This window comes from Athene noctua, chromosome 14, assembly GCF_965140245.1.
Source record: "Athene noctua chromosome 14, bAthNoc1.hap1.1, whole genome shotgun sequence".
In the NCBI taxonomy this organism is placed as follows: domain Eukaryota; kingdom Metazoa; phylum Chordata; class Aves; order Strigiformes; family Strigidae; genus Athene; species Athene noctua.
In genome coordinates, this window is record NC_134050.1 from 20,255,231 (window position 1) to 20,275,913 (window position 20,683).

The following is a 20,683-nucleotide window of genomic DNA, read 5'->3' on the forward strand; positions in this document are numbered from 1 at the left end:
TGACCCTCGGTGAGGCGCCAGCGGCCCCAAGCGCAGGCACGACAGGACAGTGCAGTGCACTGCATGGATGTGCACCCATGGGTGCTACAGTCCAGGGGAGTTTGCTGACTCACTGCCAACTCACTGCTCAGGGTCAGGCCAAAAAGCTGACTACCTCGAACAGCAGTTAGCATCCATCCACGGCTGGTTAACGTCTGTGGCAGTTGTCATGAGGAAAAACAAGAGCAACCCAGGTAGAATTATCCACTGCAGCAAACACAATGCTGTTTTCAACTTGCATTACCCATCCTTATGCTCTCACAGTAGTGTCTCAAGCTATTTTCTCAAGTCAGCATTTAGTTTTTTCGCTAGCTAATATGACATTTCCTCTCTCTTCCCCCAGCCCTAGTATTTGGTGAAATTGCTTCTTCTGCAAATTGCGCTGCAAATGCTGAACTTTTGCCAGTTATACAGGGCAAGTCTTGACTAAAAATAAACCATGTTTCAGAAAATAGATCCCTTCCCAATACGATGAAGTAGTGGATAACACAGACCTGCCAGAAGAACAAAACCTCCAGATTTGGATGAGAATCACATCAAGCTCAACAGACAGACAGCTGCAACTACTGTGACTTGTCCCATCTTAAAAAAAACAACAGGGGAAAAAAAAGGATAGAGGTAGGGTTGAGGGTGATGGGGTAAATCAAGTTTCCACCTGTTTTGGTAGGAAGAGAAGTGCCACCACCACCACTTGCCTGCCTCCCCTGTGAACCAAGCTGCTCATAACCTGTACGGGAGGAAGAGGATGACACATCGCTCACTACACAGCCACTACAGGAGGTGAAACTCTATTACAGGAAATTCACTGCAACTCAGGCATGTAAGAAAACAACTTGGGCTTTTGCCACCTGAGTCACCAGCAGTCTGGGGCACTGACTCAATGCTGGCTCTCTCCGACTCATACACACCTGTGACAGCTTGCTAGCAAATGGAGGCACCCTACCTTTGCTGTCCCTCTTCTCATTACAGTTCTCCCTTTAAAACGAGGCCTTTTACGCTAGAAAATTTAAGAAAAGGAAAGTTAAAACAAGAAGGCTAGCCTGGGAAGCACAGGCAGTGCTCTACAAACCAGCTCTGCTTTAAGCTCTGGAGAGCATGTCTGCTTGCATGGTGCAATAAACCCCAGAAAACCCCAGGGGAACTGGGTGAAAACAGTTCTGCCATGACTCCCACTTCTCCAGTGCATTTGCTGTGCTGCCCAGACAGTCCTGGATGAAGTGGGTTTTCAAGAAAGATCGCTTTCCATAATGAATCCATTTCACTTTTTGAGGAATCAAGAAGGCTTCATGCAGCGAGTTACAGTTCCATCCTCCTACAATCAAATGGGTCATTCAAGCAGACCAAATGCCATTTTGGGATGAGATCCATCAAGGATGGGCATTTGCAAGGAGTTGCTTCTGCTCTCTAAATTCTCATGGCAAGCTGGAGGCTTGAGCTCGGCATGCCAGGCCAACCCCTCCCTGTCCATCGGTGCTCGTGCGGCAGCATCCATCCACCTGCTTCTCAGACTAACCCTGAGCAACCACAAATGGCAAAATATTCCCCTCCAATTCCAGTGGTTGCACACACACCTCTGGTCAGCTGGGAACATAATTCCAGTTAATAAAAAAGTAGCCTGCAACCCAGCCCTATATTTTCTCCTCCTCAAAGTAATGCAGGAATTGAAATTGTGGTGCAAGCAGACCTGGTGGTAGCACAGGGACAGGCATGGCTGAAAGCATGCTTGGCATCTCAATGACTGGAACCTACTCAAGCAATCCACTTACAATACCAAACAGTTGCAGAGAGCACAGACGAGATCTTTCCGTTGAGCACTGATGCCTTAAAGCAATAAATACATCAAATAACTGGGGCAAAGAGATGCCCTGGGCAGTGCAGCGGAGGCACTATCCCACTGCTTCTGATGGTAAACAGTGGCAGAGTAGAGCAGGGAGCTACTACAGGCTGTTCTTGCCGTACATTAGGAAAACAACAGCAGATTTGTTCGTGGTTGGATATCAACATGAAAACAGCTTCCTCCCACCCCCACTCGGGACAGCAGACAGACACACGCTACGGGGGAGCTACTGAAGGCCAGTAAAGGAGGAGGGAGCAGCAGTGGCACGCAGCCGCAAGCTCGACTGGGATTCCCCAGCTGGTGCTATGGGAAGGAAAAGGCTGTGCCGACGTTAGGAAGGAGTGTGGCCTCCCAGGAGCTGCGCTGCAGCAACACTGTGTTTTCCAATGCTTTCCTCAGAGGGATGTCAGCAAGGCTCACTGCAAACCTTAGCTGCTGCCTGAGTGTTTTCACAACACATCTGGAGGGAAAAAAAACCACCCTATTGACTGCAGAGTGGTCTCTCCCACAGTATCTGTCAATCCACACCCATAAGGCCAGACTTGCACACATTTCACTCCTGGACATATACAGACACCCCCCAGCCAGGAGCACAGCAAACGTACCTGTTCAGAGCATCAGCTTCTCTTAAGACACCGTCAAAGAGCCAGAACACAATCCCCATCAGCATATGGAAACTGGCAAATCCTGTAAGCATTAGAGAGAATGGTAATTAGTGACATTAATATGAACTGGCTGGTGAAAGGGACGGATGCCAAGGCAGCCTCACGAGAGATGGGGGGGCGTTAGATCCCTGCCCTGAGCACACTCCTGCCTAGCCCTGGCACCACAGCGGAGGTACCTGGCACGAGGCTGTCAGGGGACTCACCAAAATCACAGCAGGAAGCCTAGGTAACAGGCAAGACGATGAGTCCCAAAGCAAGGGCAAGTCCAGCAAAGCCTACTCAACAGTCAATGCACTGAAGTCAGCATCTAAGTAGAGGAGCAGAAAAGAGGCTGATAAATGGGATGCAAGCAGTCACCTCTGCAACTCCCCTACTCCTCTCCCAGAGATGCTGCTGACGATCTGCTCCACAGCAGTTGTGCCATTTCTTCCAGTTTGCAGAGCAGATGAATCCCAACTGATGCCAGAGCCAGGCTGCTTCCATTTCTTCATTATCATCATTATTATTATTATTGATTCACCATTATGGTTTCATAATATAAATGGTTTTACATTTCCCACTGATTGCTTTGTAAAGCTTTTGTACATCAGTCACACAAAAGATACCTAGCAGCAATGAGCAAAAGCTGTGACAGAAGTCACCTCCACAGGCTGCAGAAACTTCTCACTGCAGGCACGCCAAGTGCCCACTGCATGCCAAAGAAGAGGTATCAGAAAAAAAAAATTCTAAGCAGCCATAAGGAAATGTTTTTCTGACGATACAACTGAAGCAAAGGTTACCGCACATAATATGGTTTTACTTTCCCCGTTCTCTTCATGCAATGGTTTGGGGACAGCAATGAACACAGTGTATGAACAATCATCCTCAAGCACACTGTAACAGAGAGAGGATTTGGAAGCAGGGGGCAAGTAAGGAAACGGGGTGGGACAACTCCAGTCAAAGCACTAAACCAGCAAGGGGAAGGTACAGGATCAGCCTGACAACATCTCACATACTTCCTGTCAACTGGACCTTGTTATGAACTGTGAGAAAACTTACTCATGCAGTGTGTTGGTTTACCTTGGACCGAGAAAAAGAGACTTGCTTGTTTTCCCTAGTCTCTGCGGGTGACTCACAGGCGTCAGCCATTGCCAGTTGGTATTCAAAGAACTGAGAAAAACCGTAATCCATTCAGCCCCCCATTTTTCCCTTTCTGCTTTCCCATTACGGAAGGGATGAAGGCATTTCTAAGGATGAAAACAATGCTGAAGACCACCAAGACCACAGCACAGACCTTGGACTCCAGTCTCAAGCACAGATTTTTCCATCACCATTTATAATTGCTCTCCCTGTTGCTTTACATTACCACTCTAGCCAAACACAAGAGTTATTTACTCATGTTATGTACCTCTAGGAGGGTCCTTCTGTTTTTCTTTTGAAGTCAGGAATTGAACACTGTTCTGCAGTGGAACATAAAGCCTCTATAAGGAGAGAAATAACATGACAAATCCAACCTGGCCAATAATCTTCAGTGGCAGCTTATTTATACAAGTACGGAAAGACAATTTTCCTCCCCCAAGCAAGGAAATTCATACCTTAGCTTCACATGACTTACATCTAAAGGGGCTACATCAGCTTCCTAAGACTTCATCTGTGTTGGCATCGACCCACTCCTGCACCAGGGCTCAGCATGTGTCTGCATGGCTGCCATGCAGACAACTTTTCTCCCTTCAGCCTCCAGCTCCTTTTTCCTCTAACAATTTTCTCAACGTAATTGCTACTATTAGACAACATTGCAGAAACATCACCGTCAAAGTTCAAACTCCTCGCCTCCTGATACTGCTGAGCAAGGCAAACTTGCTTGTAGCTTCTCTAAGTGCTGCTGCTGGATTTAATCAAACCCATATGAAGATGGCCTGGCTTGCCTTCCCAAAGCAACCACAGCTCTCAGACAAAGCATTTTGCCCCCACAGCAGCCAGATATACTGGAAACACAGCCGAGTGCCACGGAATCAGTATGTGTCCCCCTGTTCCCAAACTCTCTTCTTGCAGTGCCCAACAGCATCACTAGCCCCAGGGCTGCTCTTCCCCAGAGACACAACCATGCTCCAGGCAATGCAGAACATGGATGACACACTCATGACAGTAAAGCTCCTCTGCTGCCTTCCTCCAGCTCCAAAATAGGCATTTCTCAACGTCACCAACTCTTCGATCTCCTTCTGTCCCTGACATTGCAACATGTTGCTTGTTGGGCAGACTGAACTAGTGCTGCAGAGACACAGGAACATTTTATGTCATCTACCGCAGCAAACAGATTCACCAGAGTTTTAAATTAAGTTAGGAAGCACAGGGGCAGAGGACTGAGCAATACTGGGTGACCTACAAAGGGAGAAGGAAGCATCACCACATCAGGAGTGAAGGGTGCAAACAAAACAGTGGGGCAGAGAAATAGGAGGGCTCTGCATCACAGGAGCGACTGTGGATAAGCAGCAAAGGAGAAGGGTGGCCCTGGCCAAGAGAGCAGACACACAGCCTCGGAGGACCTGCCAGCCCCCAAGCCTGACTGTGCAGCTTTGCTAAAGCCTCTGACACAAGCAGATACACCCACCATAAAAGAAACCTTACTCTGAAGTCTAAATAGGGGGGTGGGGTGTTTCCTGCCAGCTTGGAGAAGTAATAAAAGTTTTCTTTAAGAGGCTTATGCTAATTTTCTCCCCCCCTCCTGTGATGATCTTGCAACACCAGCAATTTCAAGCTCAAGCAAACAGCTCTGGCCCCTCCATAACCGACAGCAAGGCTGAGCAGCTGTGCTGCTTTTAACAGAAAAATGCACAACCCCCTTCAACACAAGCACGTATGAGGAACTCCTCAGATACAGCTAGCATGTCGAGAGCATGACCAAAGACACACCGGCTCCCCACTCAACAGAACTTGAGAAGTCATTGTCAAGGCAGTAACATACTTGCAACAGCTTTTCAGCCTAAGATGGATCAGATAAATGTTTATAACAAGTTGAGCAGGACAATAAACCTACCCCTAGCCTTATGGCTAGAGGAGGGCAGGACACCAGGATTTGTCCTTCTCCCTTCCAGAGAGGGAGACACATCAGGCCCTGGTCTGCAGTGTATTTAAGCAGAGAAATCATCAAATCACAGAGTGGCTTGGGTTGAAAGGGACCTTTTAAAGATCATCTAGTCCAACCCCCATGCCATAGGCAGGGACACCGTGCACTAGATCAGGTTGCTCAAAGCCCTGTCCAACCAGACCCCGAATGCCTCCAACAATGGGGCATCCACAACTTCTCTGGGCAACCGGTTCCAGTGCATCACCACTCTCATCGCAGAAAATTTCTTCCCTTATATTCAATCTAATATTCTCCTTGATATGTTCAGCGGAAGATTTTATTTAAAAGCTGTGCTCAAAGTACTCCTGGAGGGATATCTCCCCTGGGTTAACTGGGAAGCTGAGCGTTTTTCAGCTCATACATGAAGTCATCAGTCAGCAGTGCACCTCAAAGGACTCTACCACACTGTACCCTCCCAAGAAATATTAACATACTTTGCAATCCTTACCCCTCTTTTACAAGGAGGGAAACTGGGGTAGAAGCAGGACATGGTCTACCAGGGACTAGACAGCTGCCCTTTCAGCAAGCTGTGCCCACTCCCACATGCTCATCAGCTTAACTGATGTAAACCCACTCCTGGCTGCCAACACAGACAGTCCCGCCTTTTCCCTCCTCCCCCTTCTAGACATCCCAATCATCTTTACGCTTGTGGTAACAACTATCATTTGCTTGATCCAACTGGAAGCCATCCCAGAAAGGAAAATAAAGGGGAAGGATTTCTGGCAGGAGAACAGCCTGAGATCAGCTAAAACTGACAGGAAGCACAACCTCAGAAAGATGGCACGGTGGTACATCTGGAAACCTACAATACTTCAGTCCATCATAGCTTTGTCTTTGCACAGAGGTAAGTCACTTAAAAATCAATTTAATGGCTCCATTCACTGCTGAATGTGCCCAGCCACTCACTTCTCTAAAGACTCATCCAAAACAGACTAGTGAAGCACTAAGGTCTCCAAAACCAAGCTGATGCACCCAAACAGCAACACACCACAAGCTATGCAAGTCTTAAAGCTTACCAAGAAATAGTGGTAAAATAAAATTTCTCCAAGAGGTTTGGGGACTTTTCTTTTTGGTGTGTTTTGCCATAGCTGAAGGGTGTTCTCAAATGGTTTTCAGGAGAAGAGGAGCAAGGACAAGCATATGCGAAGGATCTAGAAAAAGCTCTTAAGCAAAATTTTCTAATTTGTTGCAGAGAAACCCTGGAAAATAAGGACGGAAAAACAGAAGCACGGGCTCAAACTCTAAACCAGCCCTTCATCCTGCAATGTGATCTCCTTCAACAGCACCAGAAGCATGGAGGGAACACATGGCACAGCCCTGAGTGGTCCTCACAGTCTGGCCTGTCCCCAGCATGGGGTGGCCCGAGCCCCCTCCACCTCCATCCCACCTCTCCTCTGGCGCAGGGGTGGATAGAGGAGTCCCAAAGGACCCAGGTGCAGCTCAGGGTACCGGGGGGGCTGCCCTCACAAGCCTTCGCAGCCCTGCAAGCCACCTCCCCTCCAAAACCAGAAAGAGCACGATCCTCACCTAAAAAAGTAGACACCATGAATCTGTGCGGAGCAGAGGGAGCCGAGGCACCGGCATCCCCAGAAGTACCATCCAAACATCCCAGCAGCAGTCCAACAGAGCTCCCCCACCCCTAGCTCCATACAGAGCTGAAGGAGGCAGAGGTAATCCTCTCTTTTTAGTTTCTCAGCTAACCAGCACTAATCACACAGGCTCCTGAGGAAGCTGCCCCAGAGCCCCAGGCGATCACTGCCTTGCCGTGTCAAAACCACCAACTCTGCCAGCCCTTGACACGAACAGACCAGCACAGTTAAACCTCTCAGTTAAGCCTCCTTTAAACACCCTTCACAGAAACACTGAGACCTGCTCCTCTACTTAATGCAGCTTTTTTTTTCCCCCACCAGAGAAAGCACAAAGCTACTCAAATTGAGTTTCCATTAAACTCAGTTAACCAGCTATGCATCTCCAACCACCCCGTTCTCAGTTTTCCATGCACAGCACATGGACACCCCAGAAATAGCCCGAAGCATCCTTAAGAAAATCATGGACTTCATTACAAAGCTCAAGCTTTCACCTCTGCAGAAATTTGTCTTATCTAAAGAAAAAGAACAAACAAACCACAACGGATTAATTCATGCCAATTTTTACAGAGCTGTTTCTAAGTCAGCTGCAACTATCTGTAACCACAGAGCTGATGCTGGGCAGGACACAAGAGCCACCACCCACAGGACATTCATGCTGGGGACCTCTCAGTTACCTGTGTGCCACCTCCGGGCAGCGGGGACTTGGGGCAGAGCGCGGCTCCCTCAGCTTGCAGGAAAAACCAGCTCAGGCCTGACTCAAAAGACAACCTGCCAAAGCAAGCAAACCAGCCCTCCGGCTGTGCCTGCCCAGAGGTCTCCTGTGCTGCAGCTCTCCTTTCCCCGCTGGCTTTGCAGCACCAGAAGGAATCACTCTACAACAGAGCTTTGCAAGCCGACGTCTGCAGCAGGAGCAGCCTCTGGTGCACAGCCTCTTTTGCTCATTTCTTAATATAATTTCTTGAAATAAAAAAAGAAGAGCTAAATTAATGCTTTGTCAGCTTAAGCAGAATACTGGCTGACCCAATCTTTTCATTTCAAAGCCTGCCATTTCAGCAGCCGGAGAATACGGACTAGCAGCGCCGTTTGAGCCACAAACTGAAGACCAGGGATGTGTTCCCCAGCCAAGGGCTGGAGGAGCAATCACCCCTCCCTGCCCAGCCTCTCTGGGCACAGACCTCTCTGTCCATCCAGCTGCCCTCGTGCCAGTTCCAGTGCCCTGCAGGAGATATCTCCTTAACCCCCCGCCAAGGATTGAAGTGCTTCGACATGCTGCAGGAAGAGGTCAGTGGAGATCCAACTGGCATCCATGCCCAAGGCAGGAAAGCAGTAAGGGAAGAGATCCCTGTAAAATCCCAACAGATGACATGGAAAACCATTTCCTTAGACACACAGGGGGCTGACAATAGTCCACCACTGCCAAAGAAGGGCAGACGCCCCTCCACCTCCCACCTGTTCCCTCCAGTCTGCGCTGGAGGGAAAAGCTCTGACTGCCACGGAGCATCTGCCCACCACTGGACTGAGTGCTGGCACACGAGAGGGCAGGACAACAACGATTTCCATCTGGAACCATGGATGTTAAAAGCACGCTGAGGGCAACGCTGAGGAAAGAAAGCCCCCTGCACTCTCACCAGTCTGCAAAAGGCCAGAATAAATGAGGGGATTTACAGACCGAGCCCGAAAGCCACACATACACACTTACTGAGCTGAGTCCACCCCTTGTCTCAACACAGGCACCATGCAATTTTTTCCACAGAAACCAGATTACAGCACCTCACTTTTAAGAGGCAGCTAATCACATTCAGCTGGAAACAAGTTCAACCCCTTCAGTGGTTAAGGTCTTCTGAAGCTTATTTGTTTTCTCAACTATATCATATGCTATATATCCTCCACTTCCCACTCCCAGTTCAACTTCACCACTGTATCTCGCAGTACGGGAGACCCTGAACAGCCTCCAGCCAGATCTCTTCACCACACAGAGGTACAACACAGCATCAGATCACCCCTCAAACACCCCAAAGTTGAGCAGATGCAGTGTCAGAAGGTCTTCAGCCTTAAAACTCAGAGAGGACCTAGAGGAGTTGACTCCCCCATACTGCAACATGAATTAACACCAAGTCAAGTTGCTTGTGGCTTTTCAACAGGCATCTTGTTTGAGGCCAACACTGAGGCAACATTGCTCACCAAATGTCATGCTGCTGAAGGTAACTCTAGCACTGCTCAGCATCCTCAGTTCACGACCTGCAGAGCCTGCCATGGGATTTACACCATAAGCCCACGACAGTCAGAAGGACAGTGTTATCACGCTATATTTGCTCAGCTTCTAGACATCTAGAGCAAACAGGCTTGGAGTCTCCAGGAAGCCAAGCAATGGTCCTATCAGCCCTGTCTCCTAGGGAGCATGTGATGGGTGTCAGTCCACAGCAGCTCAGGCCATTCCTCCACAGCTCCACTGGCACAGCTGCCTGGTCAGCTAGGCAGCAAACCAGATGGGGATACAGATGTGGCTCAAAAATACTTCCATAAGGAACAAACTCAGTGCCAGGCCATCCAAACTGTTGCACCAAGGTGACTCAACCCTGCACCTGGGCCAGAAGAACCATCAAGCAAATCAGTGCTTTGCAGATCAGATACAGGTTTCCCCATGAAACTCATGCAACAAGTCAGGAAGCAAAGGAAACAGTGATGCTTTGAAACAATTTCAGTAACTTTATCTGGTTAGCGCTGTAATCAGCAGCAATAGCATGCAACACTTCTGACCCACTTTATTACTACCCAGAGGAAATGAACATATTACATCCTCCCTACTAAGTCCCCCCCCATTCAGACAACGACGCTCTCAACACCGGTTTTGACTCACGGAACTGAGGGGGTAGGGAGGAGAGAAACAGTAATAACAAGACACCACAGACACAACACTTTGAGAAACTGAATTTCTAAGCATGAAGGTTATTTTTTTACCTCTCCCTCCTTGTCGACTCTGAATTGAAATGTTTGACACAATTCACTATCAGTGCAACTTTGCTCTGCTTGAGCCCAAATCAGATGTCAGAGCTAAGAAAGCAGGAAAGGACACAAGAGCTATGAAAGCAGGAAAGGACACACTCAATAATTTTATCTTGCGAAAAGAAAATCATGCTACTAAACTAAAACTTAAGTAGTCAGCTACAATGCAAATGGGGGAAACTTGTAAAAAAACCAAAGCAATTGCAGTTGCTCAGACCGATGCTTACAACCCCCCAACATCCTGCCACCACGGTGGTGAGCTGCAGACGTGGCTCTCCCACACTTAGTCAAGGCAGCTGCCAGAGGGGTTTCCACAGCACACCCTTCCTTGCTCCTGGCAGGCTTCGGCTTCAGCAGCCGGGGAAAGGCATGGAAAGTGTGACCCTCACTGATCAGAGAAAGAGACTGAAAGGAAGGGGAGGCAGGAGATTTAAAAACTCGAGCCATGTGGTGAGTCCCAGTGAGATCCCACCGATCTCTGGCAATCAAGCTGTCCCAAAGCATGTGTGTAAAGAACTCGGGCACATCTGAACCGCTGCTGCAAAGAAAAGTAAAAGATGCCTGAGCAGGCTGTGGACTTTGGGCGGCTGTCCCAGCTGCTGCTCAGTCACCAGCAATGAGTTCACCTCACCTCACTGAAAAAGCAGATCTCCCCCACACCTCTCACAGCAGAGGAGGCATCAGCAAGCCTCTGAATACACCAACAAACAAGCATTTCAGAGCAAGCTGGCTTTAATTCTGCTGTCAGGATGCCAGCAGGGTCCCAAGTCCAAAGGAGATGAGATTTGTACCCATGGACACTCAGGCAAAGCTGGCGTGATGGTGGCACACGGGGGGTTGAGCATCCCCAGCACCAGCTTCCTCTTTGTGGACCTTTTCTTCACCCCCTTGGAGTGATGACAAGTAGTTTCTCACAAGGAAAAATCCTGCACTGAGCTCCAAAAGGTGGGGGCAAGCATCTCGTTTGCTTGATTTTTGGGTTACCACAGCACCAGGGCTCATCAGGGCTGTGAACTCCCACCCTGACGGACGCAACTGCTCCTCTGCATAAAGCTGAATGGTGCTGGCTCCTGTGTTTGATTTCCAGGATCCCAGCCACAAGGAGAGCTAAAAATATCACATTTAACCATTCCTTTTCAATGCAAGACTTGCTGATGGTGACATAAGGATATACAACTGCAAACAGGAAGATGTAGTCTGCAAAGAAAAGAAATTGAACTGAGAAAACAGCTGGCCAGGACAGCAATCTCTGAATTCAAGCTTGGACCACATTGCCCAAAAATGTGGAGGAGCTTGTGCTACTTGCAATTGTGGCTAGTTCTGATGTGCTTGCAAGCTTTCTGGTGTGATATGCACAGGGTATCATTTCTGCTCTGCATTGATTATACACAGAGAGCTCGTTCTGGCTGTATCCCATGCAGGCTGTCTCCTGAACCGTCTCGCTGCTGATCTCTGTGTCATCCTGCATGTCCAGAGCTAATCAGGAAACTTTTATTCCTGGTAAAACCCATTGCAAAGAGACAGTTAGGCTCCAGAGCTAAGGATTTCTTCACATGCAGATTTAGCAGCAGGTTTTTTTATCACTGCCTGGTCTTTGCACTGATATCTAGACTTTAAACATTGTCTGTGGGTAACACAGGAGTACATTACTCACAGCGGCACACCCGGGAGAACCAGCAAATCCTCTCCATTTGAGCCCGAGCGTCAGCTTTACCCTGGAATTACATTTATCTCTCCGGCACTAGGCTCCCATTAATGGAATTACCAGGCAGGCTGCCTCAGACTTAACACTTGAGAGAGGCAGGCTGGGATGGCACCACTCCAATCTCAACCCGCAAAGCCTGCACTGTTTCTCCATCCTCCAACGAGCTGCTGCCCTAACGAGCCCGACCCGATGATGAGAGAGCCAGGGAGACAAAAGAAACAAACCCAAACTGTCCAGGGCAATCAGTATCTTTCTAGGAACACCCACGTCTCTTGTCAGCTCTCTTCCAACCCCAATTCAGCTCTCCTGCAGCACAGAGGGGATGGCACGCGCAGGAGCAAGCCAGCAGGATGCTGAGCTGGGAAGTATGGGAAGCTGGTGCTCAAGCAAACACACAGGGAGGCAAATCTGCACCAGTGCCTCTGCAAATACCCAATGCTTAGGGTGCCAAAGCAAACCCACAGCTAAGGAGAGCACCCATCCACCTCGAAAGTCACAGAGCAAGCACTCGAGTCAGAATAGCTGTTTCAGAAATACCTACTGCTAAGTAAAATGGGGAGGCATATTGTAGCAAGCCAGCCAACATCGCTAACCTCAGCATAGAAGATTATCTGGCACGTGCTAAAAACAGCCTTCCATCACACAGCAGCTATTGCACTGCCATGCTGAATGATTTACAGCATGGCAGGAACCAGCCCTTAAACCGCCCCTGCACTACCCGATAAAATGGTCAACTTTAAGTGCCACAGGCTGCCGAAACCTAAAGGGGATGCAGCAAGCAACCCTATTGCAAAGCTCAACCCATAGCACTGCAACTTCAGCATCTCTGGGTGCTGTTCTTTGCACAGAGCACCTGTAAGTTTGTTTAGATGTTTTTTTTCCAGTCACCTGCAAAGGGACTTCTCTGTCCTTGGCAGGGAGCGAGCGCAAGGAGAAAACAGAGATTCAGCAGCACTTGAACAATGTTTGCCCCAGGTATGGAGACCCAGGTGCACTGCACTGCCAAAGCAAGTGAAAGACAGCAAGGGGAAACCTTATTTGCAGAGTACAGACAACAGCTTGAGCAGCGAGAGCTCAACTACTCTCTCCTGTAATTAAAATGCACGAGAGGAAAGCATGGGAATTACTCCAGCGTGACTGTGAAGGACTAACAGGCTTTGAGTCTCAAAGTCGATCTCAACACACACCCTTCAGTGCAATTTTAATTCTAAAAAAAAAAAAAAAAAAAAAAAAAAGAAAACGGTTTTGCTGTGAGATAAGATCCCGCACAACCCTGTTATTAAACCACACAAGGAACTAATGAGGGAGACTGTAGCTGGGGCTGATGAAGCGAGGCTGAAGGCAGTCCTCTCTCCCCCCTGCTCCTGCATTTGCTCTGCCAGTTCCTCTCAGCAACGTAACGATTCAGGGAGGCAGACTGCCCCGTGACAGGAAAAACACATGTAACACCCAGGCGGTGAAACCTTACATCTGAGAGCGTCTATGCAAAACTCAGACTGAAACATTTTTTCCAGCTCCACAGAGTCGACTTGATGTTTTGCAAAAGCAAGCTGGTGAAACACTATCACTTGAATTGAAGGTGAAATTTGCCAGTAGGAGATACTCTCAAGCATCTCCTATTTTCTGCATATCAGAAAAAAAAACCAAACCAACCCACAAACCAGCCTATGGGCAAGATTACAGGGGTCCTGCAGCTCAGGGTGATGTAAAAGGGACGGGAGGATATCAGAAAAAGAAACACCACACGTGTTACACTCTTCAGGCTGGCACCCAGCTTAGCTAAGAAAACTACTTTCTTTTTAAAATAACGATAGAGGTAAAGAGCCGTCAGAATTATGAGTCAAGCTCCAAGATAAGAAATCATACTGCTCCATGGGTGCGGCTGCCTGCTTGTTCGGTCGCTGTTAGGGTTTTTTTAGAAGATAAACATGTCTTTCAGAACATGTTTGTTGGCCAATCTCCCCTGTGCTGAAAAAAAAACAAAAACAAAAACCAAAACAACCAACACAAGAAGGAAGCTCACAACTGTGAAAACGATAAATGAAAGGCAGGACAGTTTCCAAAGAGCCTAGATCATGCTTCACAAGTCCTTTAAAGTCAGACACAACATATTAGTACGTTGAAAATGACAAAAGAGGAGTAAATTTAAAATTCCAAGTAGTTCAATAAAATATAATTCAAAGAAGCTATTAAGCAAACTCTGCAAGAGGCAGAGCCTGTTCACAGACCAGAACTTGTCAAGGAAAAGAAATAAATAATTTTTAAAAACCTATTTTTCAGTTGTAAAGCTGTTGATAAATAGGAGTATTTAATCAGAAATTCACGTCCTGGAGGAGGCTAGCTCAACAAATACATCCAGGAAAAAAACCTAACTTGTACATCAGAAGAACATCTAAGGCAGATCCCTTGGGAAGGGTGTAAAATCGAGCAGGGAGGGGTTTTAAATCCGACGGTACAATGGCTTGAACACAGCTGAGGTAGAAGCACAAAAGTACTGCAGGAAAGGAAACGGTGTAAAGCACCCAGGAGCTTGATGGAGCAAAAGCTGCAACAGGTCCCATCTCTCCCTCCAACTTTCCTACTGCTCAGTGAACTGCAGTAACCGGGGGACAGGCATCACTGCCTGCAGCCCTGCCCGCTCAGCCCCGGACTTTGCTGCTCTCCAAACAGCAAGGTGTTAAGCAGCTACCACCAAGATTATACAACAGAAGCGATTTTGTAATATCTTTGGTTTAGAAACCATTTTGCATTGGCCTCCACCACTGTTCGGTTTTGCCTTTTCCTATTCAAGAACATCAGAGGGGAAGCCCAAGGCAAGCCATTTACTAGAAGGACTGGTTTTTAACTAAACCCTGGATATCGCTGCTGCTGAACACGGCTTTAAATTAAAGCATGAAGCCCATGAATAGCCTCTTCTTCTTCAACATCGTGCTGGAGGAGAAAGGTCCCAACACCTCACACGCTTTGCTACGCATGCCCTGATCGAACACATCCCTTTTTTCCACCAAAAACGGGGCACCAAATCCAGCCAGTCAGGGCAGCTCCCCAGGAGGCTCCAGCACACGCCCGCACCCGCCATTCTGACACGCACCAAACCCAACATCTTCCTCATCCAGCGGGGAGATGTTGCGCTTAACTCCACTTCAGTTGGAGCACAAGAGCAACCGGAACCATTTCCTGAGGGAAACGGCCTCACCACGGTGGCAGGTTTCACTTATTTGGGTGGTGTTGTTAGAGGAGGTACGGCCAGGCACGGCGGCCCAACCACAAGCGGCAGGTTCACTAGTTGAGTCGCTTGAGCTGCCGCATCTCCGACGGCCCCCACCACCCAGCTTGTCCGTCCCACCAGCACTGCCTGCGACACCCCAGGCAGCAGATATTTTGGGGGGTCTCCCAGGCCATACGTGGGTCACCCTGCGCGTCCCCAGGGAGCAGCAGGGCTGGGGAGGGCAGGTGGATGCTCACCACCCTGTCCCCCAAGGAGGCGCCTCAAGCCTCCCCCAACAGCAACTGAGGTGAGCACGGGCAGCTGGGCGGGGGGGAACCCAACAGTATTTTGGGGTTTTTTTTGTTCTGCTTTGACCTCAATGAAACGCCACCAAGACTTAAGAGAGCGCCCCAGCCCCCTGGCAGGGACCCTGCTGGGTGCTCTGACCCTCCACGCAACCCCACCTTGGCACACAGCCTTTCGCAGCCCCCCCGCCCCCCAGCCCTTCGCCCCCCAAAACGCTTCCCCGTGCACCGCAAGCCCTCGGCAGCTTCCCGAGGCCCCCACTCGGGCAGCCCTCAGGCCACCCCCCTCACATCACGCTCCCCCTCCGGGGGGTGCCCCCGACACACCGCTCCCCGCCGACCCCGCGGTGTCCCCGGGCACACACGCCTCTGCAGCCCCCACCCGATGCCCCCGGGCTCAGGGCTCCGCGCGCTCCGCACCCCACGACGCCCCCACGCCCGCAGCCCTCTGCAACACCCCCCGCACCCCGCGGGCACATCCTCTCTACACCCCCCCTCCGCGGCCGGTGCTTCCCCACACACGCTCCCCTCAGGCTCCACACGCCGCCGTGTCTCAGGCGGACCCCGCGCCCCTCAGGCCCCCTCAGGCCCCCTCCGCTCCTCACCGCGGGGCGCCGCGCGGGCGGGCGCGAGGTCCCGGCCCCGCCGCGCATCCTCCGCCGCGCGCGCCCGGCCCGGCCCGGCCGCCGCGCGCCACCGCCACAAGCCCCGGGCGGCGCGGCCCCGCGCAGGCGCAGTACGAGCCCCCGCCCCCGCGGCGCCGCGCGGCCTCTCGCGAGAAGAGAATAGAGGGGCGCCGGCGGCGGCGGATGGCAGGGAGGGGAATTAGCTCAAATGGTAGAGCGCTCGCTTAGCATGCGAGAGGTAGCGGGATCGATGCCCGCATTCTCCAAGTGTTTTTTCTCGTCAGGCCGCAGCGCTCTGACCCCACCATCCAACGACGCGCTTTGCCCTTTTTTGTTAAAAATTCCTTAAATTCTTAGTTGATTCCTAAAGGTTTGTTTAACCCGCGGTTAAGGCAAGTGGAGTGCTGTGCTGTGTGCGCAGCGCTGCGAGAGGGCCTTGCGTTTTCTCACAGACTCACAGGATCATCTGGGTTGGAAAAGCCCCTGCAGCTCCTCCAGCCCAACCATGACCCTCACCCTGACCATTCCCAACTCCCCCAGATCCCTCAGCGCTGGCTCAGCCCGACTCTTCAACCCCTCCAGGGATCCCGGGGACTCCCCCCTGCCCTGGGCAGCCCATTCCAACGCCCAACAGCCCCTTCTGCACAGAAATCCTTCCTCAGAGCCAGCCTGACCCTGCCCTGGGCAGCTTGAGGCCATTCCCTCGGGGCCTGGCGCTGGGGCCTTGGCTCCAGAGACTCATCCCCCCTCTCTGCCCCCTCCTGGCAGGGAGTTGCAGAGGGCCAGGAGGTCTCCCCTCAGCCTCCTCTTCTCCAGTCTGAACCCCCCCAGTTCCCCCAGCCGCTCCCCAGCAGACCTGTGCTCCAGACCCTGCCCCAGCTTCTCACTTCATACTGGACACACTCCCCCCGGTTTTTCCCACGGCAGCTCAGGCGCTAGCCCTCACCTGCTCATCCCGTCCAGAAGCAGGAGAATCCCAGAGGTTCCCTCTCTTGGGAGCCTCCAATAGAGCCAAAACACTCATTTGCCTTTAGTAAATCTGGGGAGGAATTGAAATACCTCAAGGATGCATTGATGTATGTGCCATTTAGGAAAAAAACTGTCAAGATTTTGCTCAGTTAACTTATACAGGTGCAAACTTCAGGCAAATACTAAATTTTTTCACATTCTGCTATTCTTTTCCTGCAACAAGCCACAAGGAATAATTAAATGCTTTAAAGAAAGAGAGCAGATTTTAAAAATTGAAGGTGTATCACGAAGAAAACCCAACCCCGTACAAATACACTCAGGTGGCATTTCCATCCCAGTCACAAGCTGAACTGGAAAGTGAAGGTGGAAAACAATTTTGCTCACTTTCTCCAGTTACACAGGTGAGGAAATGACCTTTCTGACAGATTTTGATGGCAGAGTGGAATTCAGCTTTCAAGCTGCTCACAGCCCCCGGCCTACAGCTGAGTGAACTGGAAAACACCCCATCCTCAAACCTCGGCAGTGGGCTTGGGGTAGGCTCAGCCCTCTGCAGAGCACACACTGAGCCCTGGGATGGTTGCTGAAGGAAGGGGTCTGCTTCGAAGCCTGTCCTCTTAAATCCCAGCAGACCCCGGAGCAGGACCTGGGCCACGGTGGAAAACATCAGCGGGTGCCTTCCAGACTGACCAGATTCTTCTGTGACATCCTTCCATTAAACCGCATCTTCAGAAAGAGTAAGAAGCCTTACTATTACTGGGTCTCCCTTTAAAAAGAATAAACCCAGGGAAACTCTTTTTTTTGTCTGAATAAATCTCATGTGCAGAGATTTTTGCAGAGCAGCACTACTTAGTTATGCTCTTTTTGCTGCACCCCAGGCTCCAGTCCTGTCTATTTTTAACTCCTGCAGGTCTTCAAAAGTCCTTCTAACCCCACTGCCCTTCTTTATAGGCAGCATGTATGTTTAAATGAGACAATTCCCAATTAATTCCCATAGCCCAAATAAAAACTGGGATTGAAGAGAAGAGGCAGTGGCTTTTCAAAGTGATTACCTGACACAAATACTGATGAATTTTCATAGGTAGTTTCATGGAGCCTAGAGAGAGATGTCTCCATCAGCAGTGGACATCCACCAGTCCTTTCCAGAAAACGGCAATGGTAACATGCAAACTGAAGTCTGAAGAACAGATGAGTGTACGGCTGTTGGTTTTTGTTTGGTTTTTTTTTTTTAGCTTGAAGATTTCACTCTTGCCTTTTAAAGCTGATTTACGCTTCGGTTTCTGAGTCCCAGACAAACACATGAAACAATCAGCTGTCACTACAATGGTCTTCAAAGCTTCAGCAAAGGATCTAAGTCTTCCTATGCAGAAGGGTTTAACAGGAAAGTGAAATCCATCACAGTCTCCTATTTCATCACCTGCTACACAGCCGGCATGAAGAATCTGTATTGTGAAAAACATTTGTGCCTCCGGTCTGGTCCTCTCATTTTCCCCCCAAGCTTTGGCCTCATCTCAGCCCTCAACCTCTGCAGTATCTTGGTGACCACGGGCAACCTCGGGATGACGGAAAACTAAAGGGTCATAATTCTGGTCAAACTGATGCTGCATCGCCCTCTGCAGACTGGCAGGTAACAAGTGCCAAGGGTTGAGGCAGAAGATGCAGAAGAAAAACAGGACTGGGCAAAAAGTTCCCCAACCATACTTTTTCTGCAGGTCAATGCAGTGCAGTGTCTGATGAAGACGTCTGGAAAGACTCATTTTCTTGGGGTCCCATTTTCACTGGACCTACAGTAAAAGATTGCATATGCAGGGATAAAATATTATGCATATACTCACAGCATTATTTCATTATGACTCCCATCCCCTGAAAAAATAAAATGAGCGTGAAATGAAGAGACCAGCTTTTCTTTTACAAGAACAAGATGACCACATCAGAACAGCTAAAAATTCCTCTCTAATGGCTTTCTTGTGGGAATCTATAATGAGCTGCCACAGTATGGAGCATCCATATGTGTGCGTGCACACATGCAAGTTGGGAGTAGCATTTGCTTGTATTTGCTGAGGAGCCCGAAATTTTCTCGGCCTCCTCCCAGCTCCTAGCTGCATGCTACCAGCATCTGTTTATTTTTCTTCTTTCTTTTCTTTTCCTCTGGAAGCATCAGCTAAGCCACACTGCTGGGTTCTCCACTTTGGCTCCACAGATGATTGTGCTCCCCAGTGCTTTATCAGCCCACTGGCTCTCCAGGAATGACCCACGTTTTGCACTTCCTCCCCCTACAAAGCCTTGCTTCAAGTTGCTGGTAAGATCAAGGAACAAATGGCTTCCAGCAATAGATCAAGTAGGAGTTAAAACAAGGCTCTCAGTGCAACAAATGGAGCTGGGCACCTAATGGAGCTGGGCACCTGCTTACGACTTGCTGGTTTGATCACCACGGCTGAATTTACGTAATGAATTCACTGGTAGGCATCACTTGGTCAAGTTAGCAAAGGATCTGTCACTACCCTGAAAATTTTATTGTCCTTAATTGCAAATATATGCACACAGGCATCATGAGAGCAGAGAGGACAGAATGGAAAACTGCTAGAGGGGGAAAAGGCAAATCTTTCAACTGACACTAGCAAGCTTAATTTAAGTATCCTTTTGTAAGTTCGCTCTAGGGTTATGTGTGTAAATTTAATTTTAAAATGAAGTCGTCTTAAATACAGAAACACATAACTTCCTCAGATCCCAGGACACAAGATCTATCCTTGCCAGGTTGATGCCAGCCATGCCCACAAGCAGCACGGGCAACTGGATGGCAGCGCGCTCTCCCTCCCTGGCACAAAGGCCAATGGAAGGGGAGGTCCAAAAGAAAGGGGAGAAAATCTGAGTGACCTCGAGAAGGACATGGAGAAGTGGTGACGAAGAAGAAGTGAACACAGGGCAGTTGTCACTGTCAGATTCCTCAGGGAGTCAGACCTGAGACTGTGCAAATGCCCAAATGGACATACCTTCTATACCAGTAGACTCATGGAAAGACATGCATATGCATTTCTCACTGGTGTTTGCTGTTGGCTTTCTCAGCCCCATTTTGCATAGTTTCCTCTGGACTTGTGTGTATCTGGGTGAGTAGGACAGCCTGGGCCTGCTTGCTGGGGAAAGTGCAATAGATTTGTCCCGACATGCTTTTTGTTGTCCCCACAGTGAGGGCAGCCAAAGGGATGACAGGGAGGTAGAAGCTGATAACATCTTGGCATACCCACCTGGCTTGTAAATCTATTTTTTCACCAGCACAGACCCGTGGATAGCAGGTGCTTTGACCAGGGCAGGAGGTCTACAGAAAGACCATGTGACATAAACCACTCTGAAACCTTTAACAAATGCTAGACTTTGTCCTTTGCAGACTCCTGACGTTGGCAGCAGAGCAGGAGCTGAGAGCAGCAGCACGGTGCCAGCAGTGGCGAGGAAGGAAATGACACCTCTGCTGTTGGGCTGAGTGACAGACATCTGATTTCAAATTACCTGGTGGACCAGGGGATGATGCGGCCTCTTTCCAGCATTCACTTACTTCCTAACACTGGTGGTCTTCCTGAGAGCATCAGGCTAAGCAAGAAGGGCAGAGACATCTTTCACTGGGCACAACACCCCACCCCCCTGC

General features: G+C 49.5%; 1 protein-coding gene and 1 non-coding gene across 3 annotated transcripts in view; one reads left to right on the forward strand and one right to left on the reverse strand.

Moving 5' to 3' along the window:
- Positions 1–16,143, reverse strand: part of LOC141965983 (uncharacterized) — an 80,966-nt gene extending 64,823 nt beyond the window's left edge. The window contains exons 1-3 of one of the 2 annotated variants that reach the window (XM_074918230.1): positions 16,060–16,143; positions 2,745–2,848; positions 2,482–2,563 (exon numbers count right to left, since the gene is read on the reverse strand). The gene's annotated coding sequence lies outside the window, so the exon portion shown is untranslated. The remainder of the gene's footprint in view (positions 1–2,481; positions 2,564–2,744; positions 2,849–16,059) is intronic. The other variant, XM_074918229.1, reaches the window with a different exon arrangement.
- Positions 16,144–16,273: 130 nt separating this feature from the next.
- On the forward strand, positions 16,274–16,346 carry TRNAA-AGC (transfer RNA alanine (anticodon AGC)). The gene has a single exon. It is a non-coding gene; the product is annotated as a tRNA-Ala (tRNA).
- The last annotated feature ends 4,337 nt before the right edge of the window (positions 16,347–20,683 follow it).